The 22780-nt window shown below is 39.6% G+C and overlaps 1 protein-coding gene across 9 annotated transcripts in view; it reads right to left on the reverse strand.

Moving 5' to 3' along the window:
• Window positions 1-22780, reverse strand: part of mgat4c (mgat4 family member C) — a 429982-nt gene that overhangs the window by 113152 nt on the left and 294050 nt on the right. For 7 of the 9 annotated variants that reach the window (XM_043709714.1, XM_043709716.1, XM_043709712.1 and 4 more), the window contains one exon: window positions 21169-21278. The gene's annotated coding sequence lies outside the window, so the exon portion shown is untranslated. Of the gene's footprint in view, window positions 1-8000; window positions 8099-21168; window positions 21279-22780 lie in introns of those variants that run through there. The other 2 variants (XM_043709717.1, XM_043709718.1) reach the window with 2 other exon arrangements.

Here is a 22780-nt window from a genome sequence, read left to right on the forward strand (position 1 = left end):
CTAAGTCCCTCCTCCCTACCTTTTATCTTAGCCTGCTGGACACACTTTCCTCATTCCTGAAGAAAGGCTTATGCCTGAAACGTCGATTCTCCTGTTCCCTGGATGCTGCCTGACCTGCTGCGCTTTTCCAGCAACACATTTTCAGCTCTTTTGAGAAGCAGTTGGTTCAGTTACCACTGATTGCAGTAAAAGGCTCGGGCTCAAGCTTGATGGGGTGAATTCGGTTGAGAAAGACTCACCGAGATTGGCTCATTTAAAAAATGGCTGTTGAGCGAAGACCTAAGTAAATACCCAGACATTTTTCAGAAAGATCTAGTGACTATCAAAGAAGTCAAGGCCATCTTGCATGTTGACCAGGAAGCATTTCCACGATCCTGCAAGGCCCGCCCAGTGCCATTTGCCTTACGGGCAAAAGTAGATGCAGAAATCAGAAGGCTGGAAAGGGAATGAATCATCAAATCAGCACAGTTTGCGGAATGGACAGCATCTGTCGTACCGATGGTGAAGCCTAACAGGATGGTTCGCCTTTCTGGGAATTTTTAAACAGATAGTAAATCGCTTTTTGCAGCTGAGTAACTATCCAATCCCTCACATAGTAGATTTATACACAAAATTGGCAGCAGGGTTGTCCTTCATGAAGTCAGATATGAGCCATGTGTAGTTGCAATTGCAATTAGATGAGGATTCCCAGAACTATGCTTCAATTAATACCAATAAGGGTTTGTACCAATCTATGGGACTGCCAGCTGGGGTACTGTCAGCCCGTTCAATTTTTCAGCAGATGATGAGAACATTTCACAAGGTCTATCCCAAATTGTCATTTATCTAAATGACATGTTAATAACAGGAAAGACCAGTAAGAAGCACTTAGAGAACTTGGAAATAGTGCCGAGATGTTTCCCCATGGTGGGTGTATGTCTTTCAAGGGGAAAATTGTTCCAGGCACCTCAAGTGATCCACTTGGGCTACAAAACTGCATCATACCCATTGGAAGATAAAGTGAGGGTGAGCAAATGTGCCCCGGCTCCCATGTCTGGAGCTTAGGTCTTTCTTTGGGTTGGTGAATTATTATAGAAAGTTCCAGTATAACCTGGCCTCCATCCTGGCACCTTTACATCAACATTTAAAAAGGGGTCAGCCTTGGAAATGGTCACATAGGCTAAACTTTCAGGGACATGAAGAAACAGCTATCATACCCTAAGATGTTGGCCACAGGAAGCGAGATCTGGTATTGACAGGTCATACTCTTCTGTATGGCATTGGGGTAGCATTAGCTCATTGGTAGCACAATGGAGAGTAACTTTCAATAGTGTATGCATCTAGGATTTTGGCTAATGTAGAGCATAAATACCTCCACATAGAAAAAGAAGGTTTGGCAGTCATATTTGGAGTCAGCAAGTCCCACCAATACCTTTACAGATGTAAATTTTATAATAACAACAAACTACAAACCCCTGCTTTATCTACTTAAAGAGGACAAGGCAGTGCCACCCATAGCTTCAGGGCTGAAATCAGCAGTAAATAAAGGGGGAACTTGAAGATGGGATACTGACTTCTGTGGAGTTATTCACTGCTTAAAAACTTGGAACACAGAGGAAACTCCAAGTGTCAAATTTCAAATGCAGTGCTTCATTCTTACCTGTACTAGAAGCTAGATCAACTGAACATCCATTATCCAAATACTTTGAACGTTGTGTAGCTCGACTGAAACCACATACAAAGCATTGGAGAGCTTTTCAGCATTCACATTATTGTACACACACACACCCAAATTGCTGAAGGGAATGCTGAGGTTGTCATTGAAATATGTTGCTTGTGTCAAGCTTAAATTTTTAATATTTGCCTGCAAAGCAAACTCCCAGCAGAAGTAGGTATATAATGAATGTTTGTGAATCAATAAACCATGTGGATTACAAAGGAACACTTGGCTTTTAAAGACTAATTTTCAGCTTCTCAACACTTTGCATCTGCTCTCAAAAATAAGTAAGGGGCAGTTAATGTCCCAGTGTGGGTGCATAGTTGACAATCAATGGGCCGATTTAAAAGGTTCATGTTACCACTTCCACCTGAAAGATTCAGACGTAATCCTCTGCAAGCAGGCCAAAAGGAAAATATAATTAAGAGACTGAATTTAATGACTGTGATGATGGCCTCATGCATTGGCTGGAAGACCAGCAGCAGTCCAGCTGTAGCCAGCCCCAGGAACCCAGACAGGATTAAATATTACTCAAGCAGTTCACTTCGTGCCAACAGGGTTGCCATATTTTTAAAGGCAGATAACCTGTGCTATTTTTCCAGGTGCCCACTCCTATGGTATTTAGCATCCCGGTACTGGGTATATGGGTACTTGAGAGAGTTCACTGCCAACAATCTTCCATTGTCTTTGTTTTGTTTTAGATGGAAGTGGGTACTGCAGATGCTGGAGATCAGAGTCAAGATTAGAATGGTGTCGGAGAAGCACAGCAGGTCAGGCAGCATCCGAGGAGCAGGGAAAAAAAAAAATCGACATTTCAGGCAAAAGCCCTTCATCAGGAATTTGTTTAAGCCCTACTTAGTGGTTCAGAATATGCCCCTGTAGAGCATCTGTAGAAGATACAATGTTCTTAGAAACATGAAAACGTATTGAATGATAGCAATAAATACAACAGCAGGCCTAATTATTCAGATCTCAAGGATATACTATGGATACATCTACACACTGTGAAAGCTCCAGTAGAACTCTTTGACTCCACCTCTTTCTACTGATATCACATAGTCTGTGGGTGGAGTAATGTAATTTGAACATTAATCTCTTCAAGAATTACCCTGCATAAAATCTCCTCCCAAACATTAATGCCTTATACCATGATATATTTCACTAACTGACATGTACCATTGCCATATCTCCCCCAATATCCGACTTCACAATGTGAATTACATTGCGTTGTGACTTGTAACATTCTGACCTTTCTCACTATTATTCCACCTATGCCTTGTAGCCTCATCTCTGTACGCTGACACTTGTGCTTCTTCAGCCCTGGTAACTGTTCTGATAGGACAGAGCTTCAGCACTGGTGTAAATTCAATAGATTGTCATGTTGGCAGAATAAGTTCTGTGATTTCTGGATTGTTACAATCATCAGTTTCCCCCATATATGCCTCCATTGTTTTTTTTATAAAGGAAAAGGAAGCTCTACCAATTAAATAGTTTTTCATTGTAACATCTTCCTTCTCTGCAACAGTGTAGTACACAGTACTTTGATTGTAGGTGATGCTTTATCTAACACTGTTAAGCCCCAAAAGTCCGGTCTTGTGTTCTGTACCATTCATCTCTGATCTTGATTCTGCAGGGAAATATTGTTGTATAACCTTTTCCATTTCTTTTCAATGTGCTTATTTAATCTTATTCATCTGCCTGCAGCTCTTGGCCACAGCAACTCTGGAATAGCAATTGTCAAGAAGGTCCCTGTAATCCAGTGGATCAAGTTAAGCAGGTTGAGAAAGAAGGAGCGGGGTGTTGACTTGAAGGTCAGGGTTGGCAGTGATTGCTACCTGGGTGCCCTCTGTGGGCAACAGGATGCCTGATCAGGGCAGATACCACCATCGTAGATGTCAAAGAGGTCACCAGGACATACCAACTAGCCTTTCCTTGTGGCATAAAGACCTCCGCACACTGCCTTTTAGCAGAATACAAGCAGCAACAGGATGAAGCTCCTAAGTGACCATGATAAAATGAATTCTCCAGCCATCTTGCACAGTACACGTGCAGCTGCTTGGCAGATTCTGCTGGTATTATTAGTAAGCACCTGGAAGGAAGTGGCTGCAAAAACAGAATAGTAGCTGCACTAATATTTAATACCCCTGGCATAGGGTGCCCACCATCTAACATTAGGGTACATTATCTGTGATGATCTCTGAAGAGCCATAGTTTCTGCAGCCACTATTCCTCTGACATTGTAGGTATGCCTAACGGAGCCTGTAAACTCAGATACTCCGGGGGTTTCTGTCTGACTTTGGCTTGCTGTCAGATTTCCTGATCCTGTTCTCCCTCCTGTTGTCACTACCAGCGCAGCGTGGTGCTCCAGTGCTGAAACAATCCAGTATTCTAGGCTGAAGGAGTACAGAAAAATTGTCATTGTTCAACACCCTCTTCCTTCCTTTCAAGGCTTCTCTGATGGAATTCATATTCAAAGCTACTTAATGAGTACTCCTTCCGCCGTTAGGACATGCACTGCCCTTTTAATTTTTGAAGGCAACTTTTTTAAGCTTAGTCACTTCCTACCTAATGCTTAAAACCTGATTCTGTCAGATTCTCAACTTCAAACACAGATGAAAAGATTCTCCAAAGACAGTACAACTCCCTAGAACTCAATTCCATTTTTCTAATTTGTGAACAAAATTGTTATGTCAGATGTAATGGTGTTTCAATAGTAGAATTATAGGGGAGAATTTAAAACTACTTCATGGCAGCTTGGGGAGAGTAATGGGTATAGTACAATGAAAATGCATACATGTACACATGATGATGTAACTTGAGTATTATGTTTCCCAGTCAGAGACATCATCAACATATCGCAGCATGTGATCCGAGGGTATAAAGGTCTCAGATGCAATCTTAACTTGGGCTACTTGAAGCATGACACACTGATGAAAGTGTACTACTCTTTGTAACAAAATAGCTCAGTACTGGCCCAGACAATCGAATGTGTCTCCAACATTATATTCAATATATAACCATGAACTGTTACATATGACAGACACAGCTGATTCAGACCAGGAGGACATGGCCAAGGGAGCATCCTCCAGGAGAGAAACTCAACACCAGGATCTCATGGTAGCAAAATCCATGGTCAGGCCAACTACTTGTTAGGGAAACCCATGAAAGCAGCATAAATTAATGGGTTCAATATCTGGCAAGTTGTTGAATTGCTAAATCCGGTTCACAGTCCCAGTCTGGAAACCTTCCCCTATCTTACATCTTACACTTTGCCAGGGTCTGTTCCATACAGTGTTCTGTCTAAGGCCTAATGTAGGCTTTCCCTTCTGACAGTCTGGCGTAATACCAGGTGAGTTAAAAAGTGTGGTGCTGGAAAAGTGCAGCACGTCAGGCAGCATCTGAGAAGCAGGACAGTCAACATTTTGGATATAAGCCTTTCATCAGGAATGTGGAGGGGAAAGGGGGGTGAGACATAAATAGAAAAGGGGATGGGGCTGGGGGCAGGTAGTGGGCAAGGCGGTAGGTGAATGTAGGTGGGAAGAGTGGAGTGGATAGGAGTGAAGGATGATGGACAGATGGGACAGGTCAAGAGGGAGGTGTCAAGTTGGAGGGTTGGATCTGGGATGAGGTGGGGGGGCAGGGGTCTCCTGTACATCGGGGAGACAGAACACCACTCAGAGCGTTTCAGGGAACATCTCTGGTCCACACACGCCAAACACCACCAATGCCCTGTGGCCAACCACTTCAGCTCCCCTTCACACTCCCTCAAGGACATGGAAATCCTGGCCCTCCTCCACCAAATTAAATCCACCCACCCTCATGAGGAAGAATGCCTCATTTTCCATCTCGGGACCCTGCAACCACATGGCATCAATATCACTTGACCAGTTTCCACATCTCCCTGCACCCAACCTCATCTCAGATCCAACCCTCCAACTTGGCTCTGCCCTCTTGAACAGTCCTACTTGTCCATCTTCCTTCCCACCCTCCACTCTGACCTATCACCATCATCCCCCACCTTCATCTACCTATCACCATCCCACTTACCTTCCCCCCAGCCCCACTCCACCCTCCCTATTTATCACTCAGCTCCCTTCCTCCCTGAAATGTTGACTCTCCTACTCCTCAGATGCTGCCTGACTTGCTGTGCTTTTTGCAGCGCCACACTTTTTGACACTGACTCTACAAAATCTGCAGTCCTCACTTTCCCCTATGCTACCAGATGAGAAATAGAGCAAATAGTAATGTGGTCCCACCATAAAATTTGGCAGCAGCTGCTTTCCCCATATTTCTGGGCTTTCACTGATAAATGTCCTTCCCCTATTCTTGAGGTAGCCAGTGAAGGAGACCCATTGTTCCTGTGCAGAAAGAACTATCCAATTAATCCCATTGCCTGGGCTTTCCTCACAGTCCTGACAAATGTTTCCCTTTCAAATATTTATCTAGTTCCTTTTTGAAAGTTACTATTGAATTGATTTGTACTACCTCATGATTGTGCATTCTAGATCCCATCAACTTGCTGTGATAAAAATTTTCTTAACTCTTGTTATTTTGCCAAGTATTTCAAACGTTACAAGAATAAAATGATTCACCAGTTTATATATATTAACTTGAATATTTTCCCTTTTAAAGCTTGAAAGTTTTATGAAAAACTTGATTGAATATTGAATTATGCAATGTATCACAATGCTTCAGGAGTGTGTTACAGGACTATAATACAGTAAGATTATTTTGATGTTCCCATAAAGTATGAGCTTGAAGCTTAAACAAAATCCAGTTCCCAGCTCCAAGTGGCAGTGTCATCTTGGCTTAGTGTTAGCATGTTTGCTTTTCAGTTAGAAGGTTGAGGGTTCAAAAACCACTCCATGTAAGTACATAATCTAAGTTGACACTTCAGAGGAGTATTGCATTTCGGATGAGATGTTAAACAAAGATCCCTCTGTCTATTTGAGAGAGAATGTGAAAGATCTGATGACACACTTTCAAAAGGAAAAACAGAGAGTTCTTCCATTGTTTGACAGTCATTCAGTCACCATGTAAACAGATTAACTGGTCATCGATCACACAGCTGTTTGTGGGACTTTGCTGTCTTAAAATTGGCTATTCAGTTTCTCCATAAATTAGCTGTGAATCCACTTGAAAAGTAATTCATTGTTTTTGTTGCACTTTGAAATGTTGTAAACACAGTATGCAAATATACATCAGTATTTACAGCAACTAAAAAGCAATCATAGATAGACAATTAATATTTCACTTTCATTGATGTGCAATTCTGTTTCTTATTCCAGTTTGTATTACTGCTATTAATTTTACAATGACAGGAGGAGGGATATTTATAAGACATAAAAGGAAGGAAGAAAATAAAATTAAGTGTGTGGTCACCTCCCATGTCAGAGCTGTGGAGCAATCTTACTTAAAAAGCATAATAAACTTCAACCAATGCTAAAAGATTATTAACTGCAGCTCGATAAAGCTAATGATGTGGACTTATTCAGTCAATAAGCAGCTTTTGAATAAATTATACTTAATAATGATTTAGCATTATACAGTGTGTTGATTCTACATTTCTCATTCCAACTTACAGGCAATCGAAAGTAATCAGAATTATGCATTGCTCTTCTTCCTAAAATACTTCTCAGAGGAAAACATTCAAGTCCTAGCCTGGAAGATGACCTACTGCAGCTTCAATTCCTTTTGCGATCACACAGGAATCTGAAGTGAAGTGACCACTCTACTCTCAGTATTCCCCCACCCACTTATTGCAATGCTTTCCACATCCATTATGGCAATATCCACATTATCGCTCTCAAGTAAGTCATGTGAAACTGTCAGGGTTCAGCTACCACACATACACAGAAGCTATTAAAGCTCATAAATAATTGAGGAGAGTGAATAATTCAAAAGGAGCTCTATTCAGCTTTTAGTCTTTGGGACTCGATTTTCAAACATCAGTTAAATTGAGACTGACAACATTTTCCATTTTTTGGGGGGAATCTAATAGCAAACAGAAACCTGTCAATGACAAGAAAAAAATATGAATATCAGCATGGAAAATTATTCCTAAGGATTTCCGCTGTTTCTCAGTTCTGAGTAAATCCATGTAAAACAATGAGGAGCAAATAAACTGAAATGAAGGTTTCCATCCACAAAGGAAGTCTAACAGTGATTCTTTCAAATTGATTAAAATAAAATACATCAAAACATTCCGTGACTGTGAAAGTACATTCAGAAACACACAGTAGTAATTCCAACCAATCAGATTTTATGAAATAGACTATGAATCAAAAATAATCAAACTACTCACTGCACACAATGTCTCCACAGCACCTTCCAGCCTCAGCCTGGAACTTGTGCAGCCAGTTACAATGAATACAAGCCCTCCAGCAGACGCTTAAATGTCTTCACTGCTACTTATGAAATCCATTTGCACATGCCACAGCTGACAGCACAGATGCTGTGCTTTTCTTATATATCCATCCATTTGTTTCAGTAATCCCACATAGCATTAAGGTCTAACCATATTACCGTTTGTCAGTTAAGATCCGTTCCTTCTTGATGAGTCTTAGTTTTATTACCCTGCTGTAGAAATAAACTAATACAGAACAGCAAATGATTCCTGCTGGGAGAGTCTGCATTCTATTAAAGGTCTGCTTCAGACATCTCCCTCTCTTTCTTCCTCTGGATTGCAGCTCTATTATATAGACCTCAGTTTATATAAAAGAGTAGAAGTCTCTTAAAGCAAACACCTCGACAGTGAGCAAAACCTTTCAGTCCTTTGTAGTAAATGACTCATGTAGAGCGTTTGTGAATGGATCAATGGACCGCACTGAGCTGATCAAACATTTCCTTTCCTAGAATGTTCTTAGTGCAGGTCATGCAAATTAATAGGCATTCTGCGCTTGGCATATTAATAAATGCCCTTTGGTATTTAGTTAATACTTACAGATAATATAGAAAACTTCATCGCGTGTATTAGCCTAATACAGACCAAGACACAAAGATATTCCAAAAATCATTCTGTAATTCTTTTTACATTAACGTATTGAATTGTTTAAATTAACAATAGTAAGAGTAACATAATAAAAAGGTTGGTTATACCAACATTAATCCATTTTGATGTAATAGAGGTTTTTACATAATCACTAATACAAATGTAAATATACTGAGAAAAGCTATTACCTTTGGAAAATAGTTAAATGTATAAAGTTCAATATACCTTAATGGAGATATAAACTATTTTTAAAATACCACTAATATTGAAATGTTAACATTCAGGACAGCTTCAAAGTTGGAATCACCAACAAAAATGTATCAAACAGTTGTCAAAAATTCTAGATTTTTGGATAAGTGATCTGACTATTGATAGCAGATTTAAAACAGCCAGTCAAAGAAAGGATAATTTGTATGTTGCGTGGCAAAGTTGTAGACAACATCTACACATTTATTATCATTGCCATATAAAGAAAAAATTCTTCTCCAGAGTCATGATATGAAAATATGCAAACACAGAGATTTTAGAAATATGCAAGTCTGTAGAAACAGAATTACACAGTCATGCAGGATGAAGGCAGAGAAGAAAACAGCATAGCAAAACATTAACATCGCTTTCTGGTTATACAGATCTTGTATACTCAGAGTCCATTAATTACTAATTTGGCTACTTTGCCTTTCGTTTATTAGATTCAGCTTAAGTTACAAAATGAACTAAATACTTGCATTAATAAACTTACATGAAATGATTGTAGGTGAATCAACTACCGTTTATTAACAGTTTATTGTTGGAATATTGAAGGATGAAGAGTTAATGCTACTTTAAAGCTGCATCACTCGCATTACTGTGGCTATGGGTTTAGTTTTGGTAAACCCTGGATTAACACGCTGGAAAGGTGATGAGATAGGAGGTAGGAGAGGAAATGATGAACTGGTAAGGGAGGCATTGGGAGAGGACATTAATGTCTTCTTGCTGTCAATGTTTTACCAGCAGCAAGAAATCTGGCAACCAAATGAGTTTCTTAAGTGGCCAATTAAGGGCCAGTCACAGATCCCCCATACGGCCTTGGGCAATTCATTGTGTTAAGAAGGGTTGCCGCTGGTGGGGTGACTGCTGGATATTTGCAGACAGACTCTCAGCTTGTACTGGAGTGGAACACTCCCACATACATACTCCATTGTTCATAGATGTTCCCTGTCAACCCCCAGCAGCAATGACCACCCTCAGAGCAACAGTGGTCCTGGTGATCTAAACCACACACCCCTGATCATGAAAGTCCTGCTTCTCCCAACGTAATTCATCTGTGTTTTGAACGTTCCCAGTCATCAAAGCATTCTCTATCGAACAGTGGCAGAGTGGGGCTGTTGAGCGCCTGCTTTGTCAAAAGTTCTTAATTGAACTGTGGCCTCTTTATTGTCTGCAGCCAGCAAAGTGCTGCCTCAAGTTCCACTTTTCCACTTACACTACACCCAGTGATGAATTGAATGTCGTCTGATTTTCCCAGTGCTCTATGCATTTTGGTATTCTTCTGTAGTATTACTTCCTGTCACAAAAAAAACCATTGCCAAGTTAAACCTTCCATTAAAAAAGAGCCTAAAAGAATCATCAAGAAGAAGAAAGTGCTTGGTGTTGGGCCGTTAGCTTATTGGTGTAGATGAGGAATGAGAGGATGGTATGCAGTCAGGGAGAATAACATCAGCTTCAGCAGATGAGGGGGATGAGAGAGAAAAATCGAGAAAGTTTTCTTCCTCAACTGTGAATCCTCAGAATCGTTTTCATCAGGATTTCTATTGTCCAGCCATATGCATGCTGTCCCTTGGACCCTGAACTATCTGACAATGTGCTGCTATGCGCCAGCCAGAGAACACCATACTCTCGATGGGAGCAGAGGTATAGTGCTCACGTTTTGTCGAATCAGTAATTGAGTACTAAACCTGCAAAAACGCCAATTTGCCAATAACAAATGTGGTCATCAGCAATGTGGACACAAATTCCATGCTAAATTCCCAATTTCAAACAGATTGGACTTATAAGCATGGTTCTCATCTTTTGGCCAAAACTGTCCTATTAGCATCTGTAATGGAGACCTCCCTGTTTATCAACTTCTCATTCTCTTCAAATATATTTAAAGTGTTTCAAAGACACTTATTAGACTAATACCTGAACTGAGTGAGGAGTTGTCTTATGAAAAAATTTTGGATAGACTAGCCTTGTATCTGCTGAGGTTAATAGAGTAAGAGGCAACTTGATTGAAACATAAGTTGCAAAAGGCTGTCGACAGGGTGGACAAGCAGAGAATGTTTCCTCTTATGGGAGAATCTCAAACTAGGGGCCCTACAAATTAAAAATTATGGGTCATCCATTTAGGATGAGGAGAAATCATTTTCTCTCAAAGAGGGTCATGATTCTTCAGCATGTTTTCTCAGAAAAGGTGGTGGAAGCAATGTCTTTGCATATGTCTCAGACAGACGCAGATAGATTTATGAAAGGTTATTGGAGATAGGCCGGATGTTGGAATTAAGGTTACAACTAGATCAACCATGATTTTATTGAATGGCAGAGTAAACTCAAGCGATTTAATGGCATAATCCTCCCCCTAATTCTTATGTGTATATGTTTATCAATGTGGAACATCTCTTCATCTGTCACATATCAATTCACAAAAAGGAATCTATGTATTTCTGTAATTCCATACATTCTTCTTCTCAGTTTGCATTGTCCACCTTCAGGTACAGTAAAACAATGTTTACATTTTTGATCACAGTATCATTTATATGGGAAGATAGTGACTGCCCTTGATATCAAGGCTGCATTTGATGGGAGTGTGGAATCAAAGAGTCCTTGCAAAACTGCAGCCAATAGGAATCTGGGGAAAACAGACCACTAGCTGGAGTTATCTCTGACACAAAGTAAGATGGTAGTACTCATTAAATTCTCAGATATGGAAGCAGTCCATGTCCAAATTCAGGAAGACCTGGATAATATCTAGGTTTAAGTTGACAAATGGCAAATGATATTTGCTCAAGCCAAGTACCAAATAATCATCTCCAACAAGAGAGAATCTAACCATCACCCCTCGTCATTCAATGGCAGTACTATCATTAAATGCCACATTCAACATCCTGGGGACTTCCACCTGCCCCACCACTTTTGAAAGAAGAAAATCTCACCCATTGATTTATCTAATCTTATATCTATGGATGTCTCTCTTCAATAACATGTACCAGAATTAATTTGTTTGCACATTAGCGTACACCTTCTGAAAATAAAGTTTGAATTGTCCTTTATAAAGAGAGCTGATAATTAGTGATCAGCCTATGACTTGTTCCATTATGTCTCAGGCCTGCAATGTCCTGGCTTATCACTTTACCACTGATGTGGCATGTCACTTTCCAAAGGTCATTGGAAAATGACTAATGATTCAATTATTTTCTCTTTCGATATCCTGGGATGGATAACATCCAAATGACTGCCTTAAGTAATTCTGTTAACTTTATTTTGCAGCTTCTTTGTAAGTATTAAAATCTATTGTGGCCTTACAGTTCAACATTTTCCATTCTAACTAGAGGCAAAATATTAAAATTCGTAACAATCCTTCAGCATCTGGTACAAGATGTCCATTGCACCCTCCATTTTCATTTCTTTATGAACCATCCTTTTCAAGTTGACTGGCTGGCTTGTATTCCTATACCCTCTGAGATATTCCAATTACTCATAGCATTCCTCAATCTTTTCTACTGTGTTATCTCCTCCGCACTTCACATATTTTTCAACTTCTCTTCTGTCTTAGCCTCTTTTATTTAACCACAGAAATCCAATCTTTGAGACATACCCCATTATTACCAGCCAGTAACCAATGTGAAATGTATTTCATATTTAAATTTACATACAAGATTATCAGAGGATTAGATAAGGTAGACAGTGAAAGTCTTTTTCCTAGGATGATGACGTCAGCTTGTATGAGGGGATCTGCTACCATCTCAAAGCTTGAAGGGATGCTTGAGGCTACAAATTGAGGGGTGATAGATTTAAGACAGATGTCACAGGCAGGTTCTTTACGCAGGGAGTGGTAAGGGCATGGAATGCCTACCTGCTAATGTAGTCAACTCAGCCACATCAGGAGATTTAAACAATCCTTACGTAAGTACATGGATGATGATGGGGTAGTGTAGGGGGAGCAAGCTAAGAATAGTTTGCAGGTCGGCGCAACATCAAGGGCCGAAGGGCCTGTTCTGCGCTGTATTGTTCTATGTTCTATGTTCTATCAATCACTGCTCATCAAATTGTTTGATTTGCAGTTCTTTCCAACCAATTAGCTTGTAGTAGGTTTATTTTATGCTGTCCACATTAGTCATTCCGCAGACAAACATTCTTTATCTTTGATTCTCTTCTGTTCTTTAAGTGTTTGTAACTGCAATTATTTCAATTATGGGATATATTATATATATATCAAGAGATAGAAAATCTGTAAAAATCAGAGATCTGTAACTAATGCCTGAAGTTAACAGTACTTTGATCACCTCAAATGAGAATCTGGCTTAAGCTTTGGGTGTCAGAATTTCAATAGAACTGAAGATTTTAAGCAAGCATGATAGTTGAGCCGAAATAAGAAAGGACAGGCAGGAGGCTGGAAGAACCCAGCAGGCCAGGAGGTGGAGAATTAAATTTTTCGGGTGTGACCTTTCTTCAGGGCTGGGGGTGAGTGTAGGGAGAGCTGCAGATAAAGGGAGTGGTGGGGGCAGGGTAGTGAAGTGGGATAGGTGAAGACAGATAGAGGGTACAACCTGGTTGTTCAATGGAAGGAATGAATCTGGTTGGTGGCAGGGAGGAGTGGAAGGGATGGGGAGGGGCTGGGAATTGAAATTGGAGAACTCAACGTTGAAGAAAGGCCATTGTTTTGTGATAAACTTATGCATAAATCAGTGCAGTTTTTTTTTCCACATACCACTTAATAATGGTGTGCCCATGGCAAATTGGTCTGACAGTCTCACTCAAATTATACCAATGTGCATAAGCTATGACCAGTGAAGCAGTTCACCAGTTGCAAGGGAGCAAGATTGGCTGAGATGCCAGCTAAAGGCCCAAATTCAATCAGAGCAATTGCAAAATGGGGGTGCAACGTGGTGGTTTGGTGCAGGAAAACACCAACCAATGTCATTCTTCCTGCACTTGCTGGGTCTTGCTGCCCACCAGCAGTTGCTTTTAGAAGCACTAATTAGGCTAGATACAATTCCAGCAATTCTGAACTCAACTAACCTGACTCCTGCTATGTTTGGTTCAAGCCATTTTTCTAGCTGAGATCCTAAAACAGGCATTAAGCCATTATTCAAAGCCCTGATATTGTGATTTGAAGAAGAACAGGAGAATTCTTGTGGCTTTCGACTATTTTTGGCCTCATTTTTAATCTCTCAAATAACACCATCAACTGGTTACTTATCACTAGAATAAAACCAGTAAACAGCAGGTGCTGGAAATCCAAAATAAAGAAAAACAGAATTTGCTCAAGAAACTCAGATGCTGCCAGACCTGCTATGAAGAGAAAACTGAGTTAAGGTTTTGAGTTCAGTGACCCTTTTTGAGAACTGTTCTGAGCGAGGGTCACTGGACTTGAAATGTTAATTCTGCTTTCCCTCCACAGATGCTACCAGACCCACTGAGTTTCTCCTGCAGTTTCTGGTTACTTGTCACACTGCACTTTGAAGGGCATTGGTGTCGGCTAATTGCCTGTCAAAACATTTGGTCTTCATAATTTCAGTACAATCCCAATATGATTTGTAATGCTATTACTAAGAAAATGTGTTTTTGCTGCTCAAGGTCCATCAGTGTCGGATATACAATTCATTGGATAGTGAGCAAATAAAGTATTCTTCTCCAGATTGTTTTGATTTATAGGTGCACTGATTCAACCACTGGGATTAAACTACTGACTTAATGCTGGATTTGGTCCCATTGATCAGAAAAGGGAAAGCATGAATTGGCTGAATGATGGAGGCTCCTCAAATAGAAGTCAGCAATGCATCGTTCTACTTTGAAGATAACTGTATTTAAACAGAGCTAAACAGGCTGAGAACTTTATTTCAATTAACCACAATCCATAAAACTCATCCCTACTGATTTTTGGTACTGAGAATTATACATCCATTCATACACTTAATTAATATATCTTCAATTTATCTAGCCTCAGGCATTCCTTCAAGCTTTGAGATGGTAGCAGATCCCCTTCTTTATAAATCAACATGAATAAAATAAAACCCAAAACATACCAACTGACAACATATTGTATTCTATTTCTTCCTTTGTACATTCAAGTTCTAAGCATCCATTTTCTGGTGTGTCCAACAGTTTCTTTGAACTTGTTTCTTCCTTTGTAAAACAATCAGATAACTGATTGTTGTTATCTGTCTATTTCAATTTGGAGATTTAGACATTCCCTGGCATCTATCAAAATTGCAATACTGATCCTTGGTCTTTTATCATTCGCACATTCTGTTGAGTTTATGTTATCCCATAGTGACTTATTATCAATGTAGCACTCAAAGAGAGTGGCTGCTGAATTGCTTTTAGCACTTCTTTCAATATTTCTGCAAGGAAAACTGCCAAATCTATCACCACAGCAAGTGTGAGAGTTTCCACCACTAAGGTACACTTTACTCTTCTGATACTTTTAGCTTCCCAGGCTAAAGGGCATCATTTATCTCTCTTTCCCACCAGGAAAATTACAAACCTTTCAGCTTTCAGAATTTGTAAAGGAAGCATCAATAAAAACAATACATTTCATGTTCTTGACATCTGCCAATGATGGAAATTTTAATACATGATGCTACTTTTAAAATTTTCTCAGTGATCATTTGCTCAAGTAAATTATATTTTCCACCTTGTAGGCTTTCATAATTGTATCCTGTTCTAATACTTCAAAATTGGCCATTCAACTTGTTAAACCTGCTCCACCGTTTAACATGGTCATCATCAATCAAACACTTCAATGTCTTTTCCCCACAATATCCCCATAATCCTTTATACCATGGTAATCAGACACCATTTATTTCAACCTTAGACATTCTCAAAGATTGAACTACCACATCCTTTTAGGTAGAGGATTCCAAAATTTACAACCCTCTGAGTAAGTAAAATGTTTGGTCCTAATTGGCATCCGAGTTATTTTTAGCATTGAGCCCCTGATTCTATTCTCCCCAACCAGGGGAATATCATATCTGCATCTACCTTATCTATCTTTTTAGATATATTCCTAGAATCCCTACAGTGTAGAAGCAGGACATTTGGCCCATCAAGTCCACACCAACCCTCGAAAGTGCATCTCACCCAGACCCACCGCCCTGCAAGACCGCTATAACCGTGCATTTATCATGGCTAATCCACCCAGTTTGCACATCCCTGAACAATATGGGAAATTTTTCATGGCTAATCCATCTAACTTGCACATCTTTGGACTGTGGGAGGAAACTCACACAGACGCAGAGAGAATGGCGATTTTGTGGAGTTTGCATAGAGAGTGGAATTTGAACCAATGTCTCTGGCACTGTGAGGCAGCAGTGCTAACAATGAAATCATCCTGCATTCTTCCCAACTGTACAGTTTGCATAAGGCCCAGTTTACATAATCGATCATAGGATAGTCCCACCATTCCATGTACAAGCATGGTGAACCTTTGTTACACTTGCTGTATGGCAATAATATACTTTGTGGTTTTGTTTGGGCGCCCAGTCAATACAGCTGTCCAATTAGACTGCTCAATTCCTCTATTTCAGTTTTACAAGCTGCAGCATCTGTTTTGACTAATTTTAGTGGGGCTCACATTTTCCAACAAAGATTGCAATTGCAAAGTGACACTTGATCCATTCTGCCTTACAAAAAAATCCAGTCTACACCAAAGGTTTCCAGAAACCCTACTTGCAATTTTGGATTCTACTTTAAGCCCAATTATGATGATGTGCTCAAATTCACCGCCACAACCCCACAAAAAAAAAGTTATTTGCATGTATAATAAAGATGCCTGATTGCTGCCTCCTCACCCTTTCAGTACCTCACAGCAAGATTTGTTTTAAACTGACAGCAGTCCAATTTTACTAAGACAGACATTACTGAGAAGTACCAAACTCAAGAAGCATCATTTAGGCTAGTCACACATTTATTAACCATCAGAAAGTCTCACACATTTAGAAAGCCACAATATATAAAACTCTCCCTGATGAGCTCCACACATTGATATACAACCAATTCACACCCTCTGAATATGCCCATTACCTGTTCTATCATTCAATTAGGTATCAGACATTTTACCTTGCAAAGTACAGAATTTTGAAATCAGACATGATGTCCATGGATGAAATGGTAAGGAGCAACAGTTCATAAATGTCCATGGGATTCTCGCTCCATTAGAGTGGGACAATTAGCTCTGTATAGCATGAGGGTAACGACTCCACATGCATCAGGTAGGGTGAGGAGGCTGGGCTCCATGATTTGCCACAGCCATTAAAAGAGTTTAATCTGCATTGTTGGCTTTATTCTCCACCAAATTCTAGTCATCCAGCCAAGTGAGCTAACTGACCCCCATGATCGGACGCTGAACAAATTGTTCCTGCTCAGTTTGATCATAGTGCTGTCTTACATAATAGGTCTTGACCGTCAAACCACATTTTTAAAGCAGTCTGTCAAGTTTGGAAGATCTACAATAGCACGTTCAAATTTTGGTGCTACAAAATTTAAATGAATATGTTTACATTAGACATGCAGGTGATAATAATCCAGGTCTTTAACTGTTCCATCTTCCTTCCCACCTATCTGCTCCACCCTCCTCTCCAACCGATCACCATTACCTCCAACCTCCATCTACCTACCGCACCCTCAGCTACCATCCCTCCAGCTCCCCTCCCATTTATCTTAGCACCCCCTCGACTCACAGCTTCATATCTGATGAAGGGTGTTTGCCTGAAACATCGATTGGCCTGCTCCTTGGATGCTACCTGACCTGCTGTGCTTTTCCAGCACCACACTCTCGATGCCAATCTTCAGCATCTGTAGTCTGCACTCTCTCCTCACTAACTTTTCCTGTCAGTTCCAAAGGAAAGCCAGTGCAGAGAGCTACACAATTGGTACTCTGCACAGATATTTTGAATTGACATAGAGTCTGCTGTTGTGCAGTAGCAGGAGCTCTTCTCTTTTCGGCAGAAACAGGAGTCTCACTTTGATGCAAGCAGCTGTTATGGTATTGCTCCAGCCATGAGCTTGGTCAGAACTGATGACCTAACCACATGCCTGGTGTTGGAGAAGTTGAACTCTGGCAGTGACTAGAGCACCCTCATCCAATTTGGCTACATCTTCCACACACCCTGTGGCCGTCTTGGATTTTTAAAAAGGTGCACTGCAGATGAACGTGCATAGAAACTGATAGAAACTGATTCAATGCACTCATCTTTTGAACTTGTTAAGTTTAAAAGACCCTCGAATAATATATTCTGAAAATATGTTGCTTCAGTTGATATTATCCAAGGTTAAAATATCATATTGTTTCATTGAGCACAACGGTTCTCATAAAACATAGCCACATGCTGGACCATTTCAAACCAAAACAGTCATGATCTTTCTCTACTAACAATGAAATTTTCAAGCATTTCTAGATGGACACTTTTTGGACAATTGTACATGCTGATACATGTTAATGCCACTTGATATAAATATAAATTATCACTTGCTCAATGCAGCAATGGCAATACCACTTGTGTGTATTGGAGTAAATTACCTAATATAAATGGAATAACAAATGCCCTGCAGCATTAGAAATGAACTCAAATATGTTTTCAAGTGGCAAATGTCAAAAAGGACTTTTCTTTCATTAACCACACAGGACATAAAAGGATAGTTGCATATATGGTGATATTATTCATCCTGCAAAAAAAATGTTCACACTGCACTTTGCCAAAAAAAATCAAATTATAGAACTGCACAAATGACAATTTTTAAGTGGTGCTTGAATCAGCAAGTATAAAATGAGTTTTGTAATCCAGATAATTTGGAGCAAAGGCTTGTCTTCTAAATGACATTTCCAACATCCTTTCAAAGAATATGCTTTTACATGTGAAGCCTAGGCTCTGTTTGAGATATATTTGTATTCCACCGTATTGCCACAGGCAGATTTTATTTACTTCAATTTTATAGGTGGTTTTGAAGCAGCAGTTTGCAAAGAAATATAAAGATTTGTACAGCCTCAGTGTCACACATGATTGTAGTCTAGCCTGTGTTGTCGCTGCAGCAACTACAGATCAAATCCCAGTCAATGGGTTTCTTCTTAAGATCTCCTGTGGCACAGTGGTTGTGTCCCTACCTTAGGGTCAGAAGGCCTGTGTTCAAAGCCTACCTGCTCTAGAGACGTGTCATAATGTATCGGAACAGGTTGAGTAAAGATATGGATAAAAAAGATTAGTAACTCTGGAAATCATAATATCGCATTTTACATGGAGACAGTGATTCTGTCCACTACCAGGCTGAATTTAACAATCATCAGTTAATTGAAAGCAAAACATTCTTGGCTTTGTCTTAGTAAAGGAGTGCAGCAGCCTGAAGTCATATACCACAAATATGCACTCATGGATAAAGTAGTGAATTAGCATTACAAAGTGTTCTAGAATATATTCCACATCCATTAATGGGCCTTAATTTGGATCTATTCATGGATATTCTGGAAGAATCGTCTTCTTGAAATTATGGCTTGGATCTTCCAAGGAGCAACAATCATGGTTGGATTGACACTCCACTTAAATGTTCCCACGATTCAATGCTCCTCTTTTGCAATTTTGCAAGTCTGGCTTTTCCACAAAATGAGATGCATGGATCCTTAGAAGAACTCTGTGGCTGTGTAGGGACGAGGAATGGGAAGGCAAGACATACTACAACAAATGCCTTCAGAAGGGGATATGAAAACTTTAAAGGTCCAGTGTGAATATTGGTGAAAGGGTGAGTGGATGAGAGAGTGAACAGGTGGAGTAAGTAATGTAGGTGAATAGGGTGGGTGAGGTGGCAGGTGTGGTGTGGGGGCTAATTCGGGTGGGGTTGGGTTCAGGTGAAGTTAAACAGTAGCTCTGATTGAGTGTTTAAGGGGTTAGTGGAGCGATTGGGATGTCAGCTGTGTAGTTAGCCAGGACTTAGATTTGGAGTTCACTGTCTAGCCTTTTAAAAAAAATTTAGTCATGGGATGTAGCTGTCACTCGCTGGTCCAATGTTTATTGTTCATCCACAATTACCCTCCAGAAGGGGCTGGTGGGCTGCTTTCTTGTACTCTGAAATCAATTTGATGTAGGGATACTCACAATGACTTGAGGAAGGGGTTACAAGATTTTGATCCAGTGACAATGAAGGAATAGTGATATATTTCAAAGTAGGATTGTGAGTGGTTTGGAAGAGAATTTACAGGTTGTGTGTTTCCACGTATGTGCTGCCATTGCCCTGGGTAACTACCAGATAAGCACATCAGGACTGCTCAAAGTCTCTGACTCGAGCTCCATGTCAGAGATTTTAATGGAGGGCCTTGGGAAGTTCAATATTTCACAAGTAGTTCCAATGGAAGTCAGCCAGTCATTATTTTCTGGTCGATGATGATCTGGCCACCAAAACCTTTGGGCCTCTATATTTGCACCATTTAAGGCAAGTCATGTGGGAAATATTTTTATACATTGAGAAATGTTCAAACACATTGTTCAATTCTCTGTAATATTTTTTGTGTACGTCCCCGACACATGTATACAGCAGATATTCCACAGGAACAGAAATGGTAAGAAGAAACACAACAATTAATGCATAATGAAGGCTTTATGTATACTACTAAAAATCTTATGCTTCCATGTACTTCCCATTTACTAAAACTTACATTGCTGTCATACTTGTGTCACGGTTTTGTGTCAGTTTATTCTCCAGTAAATTCCTATGTCAAGATGGAAATTTTCTAGGCTGTCAATTTGCAATTACATACTTTCACCAGAAGTGATGCTATGGAATGACATAGCATCGCAGTTCTTCAATTTATACAGTGGAGAATTTTCATATACTGCAATCAACTCCACCTTCCTGCAGTTACCTCAAGTATTGCTATTTAACTTTAAACATCATTGAAGTGAAGCAGTTTATAGAAGAAAGGATGTTGTTTTATTGCACAAATCTCAGAAAGGTACAAAACTGTTATTAAAATTGGATGTCATCATGACATTGCAAAGTCTTAGCGTAAAAAGATCTTACACTCTGAAGATCAGCTGGTACTCTGCTGAAGCCTTCACATCAAGATTACAGTTGCATTATATACAAAGTAAACATGTAATCCAGACTGTATATGCAAGTCTTACACAAAAAACTTTTTAGCATACATATTCATTGATAAACTTTCAGATATTTGGCTTTATGTGGGCTAACATATAGAAAAGCAGAAAGCACAAAGGATACAATAAAGTACTTGAAGTGGAAACTAAATTGTACTTACTTTCTTGAGTCTTGTTGCCCCCAAGCTTCTAAACCTGCTTCAACTGCAGATGTTTATTTGTCTGGACTCCCTGAAGGAAAGTGGTGCCTTCACTGCATATGGGTATTCATCTGGTGAAGCAAACCACAAGACTTTTTCAGAACCCACGCAATTTTAAATCAATAATTTTCAATTAAATGAATGCCAGGTGAATTCTGTAACAGACAGCTAACCTGCGCCTCCGCATTACCACTTTGGAATTGAAGGTAAAATTCTGCAGCTTTATTTCCAAAGACAGTGATAAAGTTATAAATGGGTCAAGTTTTCTTTTGTTATATTGGTTTTTGATTGCACGCGAATTAACTCTTTATCCATAGTTCCAATCTACTGGAGTCTCTTTTGATGATCATATTTGGAATAGCATATTTGATCATTGCATTTAAGTTAATGCCATTTGCACATTTAAGTACTTTGGACAATATCCTCAGAATCTTTTCAGTATCTCTACACATACGGCTAAGGAGATCCTTTGACAATCTGACGTCAGTATAATTCCACTCTCAGCAGAATCAGTTTTTAAATTCTACCTCCAAGCTGCAGACCAAGCCAACTTAGAACTATTTTATTTGTCCATGTGTGGTGCTGTATAGCTTAATATATTATGTGAATAGTGTCATAAAGCTTTCTAAGTCTGGGTAGATATCATCCACTGTCTGATATTGATTGGATTTGTATCATCCGCTCAAAGTCCAATGAATTTGATTAAACATAGCCTAACCCTTCTGAATCACAGAAGCACAATTGTTCACATTACAGAAGGAAGCCATCTGGCCCATTGTGACTATGCTTGGCTTTTTGCCAATACAATCTAAAATTAATCCTACAGACCTGCCTTCTCCCCATAGCCCTTTCTGTTCATGCTGGATCTCTCTCTATTCACTTCCAGTCCTTTCAGATCATTAGGTTATTTCTCATCAAAAGTCAGAAAAGTATTTTATCACTATTGACCCCATAATTGAAGTAAAGTCCACAGATCCATAACTTGAGAATGAATTCCTTGTCTATGTGAAGAAGGGCCACACTGGCTATTTTCTGTTCTGTCGGGATAACACCTGAATCCAATGTGTTGGGAAAAATATCAAAGGGATTTGCAATATTGTGAGCATCCAGATGAAAATTATTCACATCTGGAGCCTTGCGTATCACAAATTTCTTCAACCTATGAATTATATTTTCCTTCGTGATTCTAAGAGTTTCCCATCTATTCCTTCTTCAATATTACTCTCTCAGTTCAAACATCTTTTCCCTTTTGTCAGCAGCAAAGGCTGTCAAAAAATATTGACTTAACAATTCCGCTATCTCCCTGTGCCACTGGTAAATGGTCAAATATCCCTCTACAGCTTTCTCTTGCTTCTAATATATATGAAGAATACCTAACTATTGTTGTTTATATTTTCCATGCTATTCCTTGACTCCTTTGGACATTAATTACACTTTTACAACTTTAGTGTTTCCTTGACTCATTTCTGAAAACACAGCTCCTAGAATGTAAAATAAATTCCCTAAAACATTTCCTTTTTTCCGTCTGCGCCTTTCCAAAGTTTTGTACTTCTTTTCACTAGTTTAATAGCCA

The sequence above is a fragment of the Chiloscyllium plagiosum genome, chromosome 19 (genome assembly GCF_004010195.1).
Source record: "Chiloscyllium plagiosum isolate BGI_BamShark_2017 chromosome 19, ASM401019v2, whole genome shotgun sequence".
In the NCBI taxonomy this organism is placed as follows: domain Eukaryota; kingdom Metazoa; phylum Chordata; class Chondrichthyes; order Orectolobiformes; family Hemiscylliidae; genus Chiloscyllium; species Chiloscyllium plagiosum.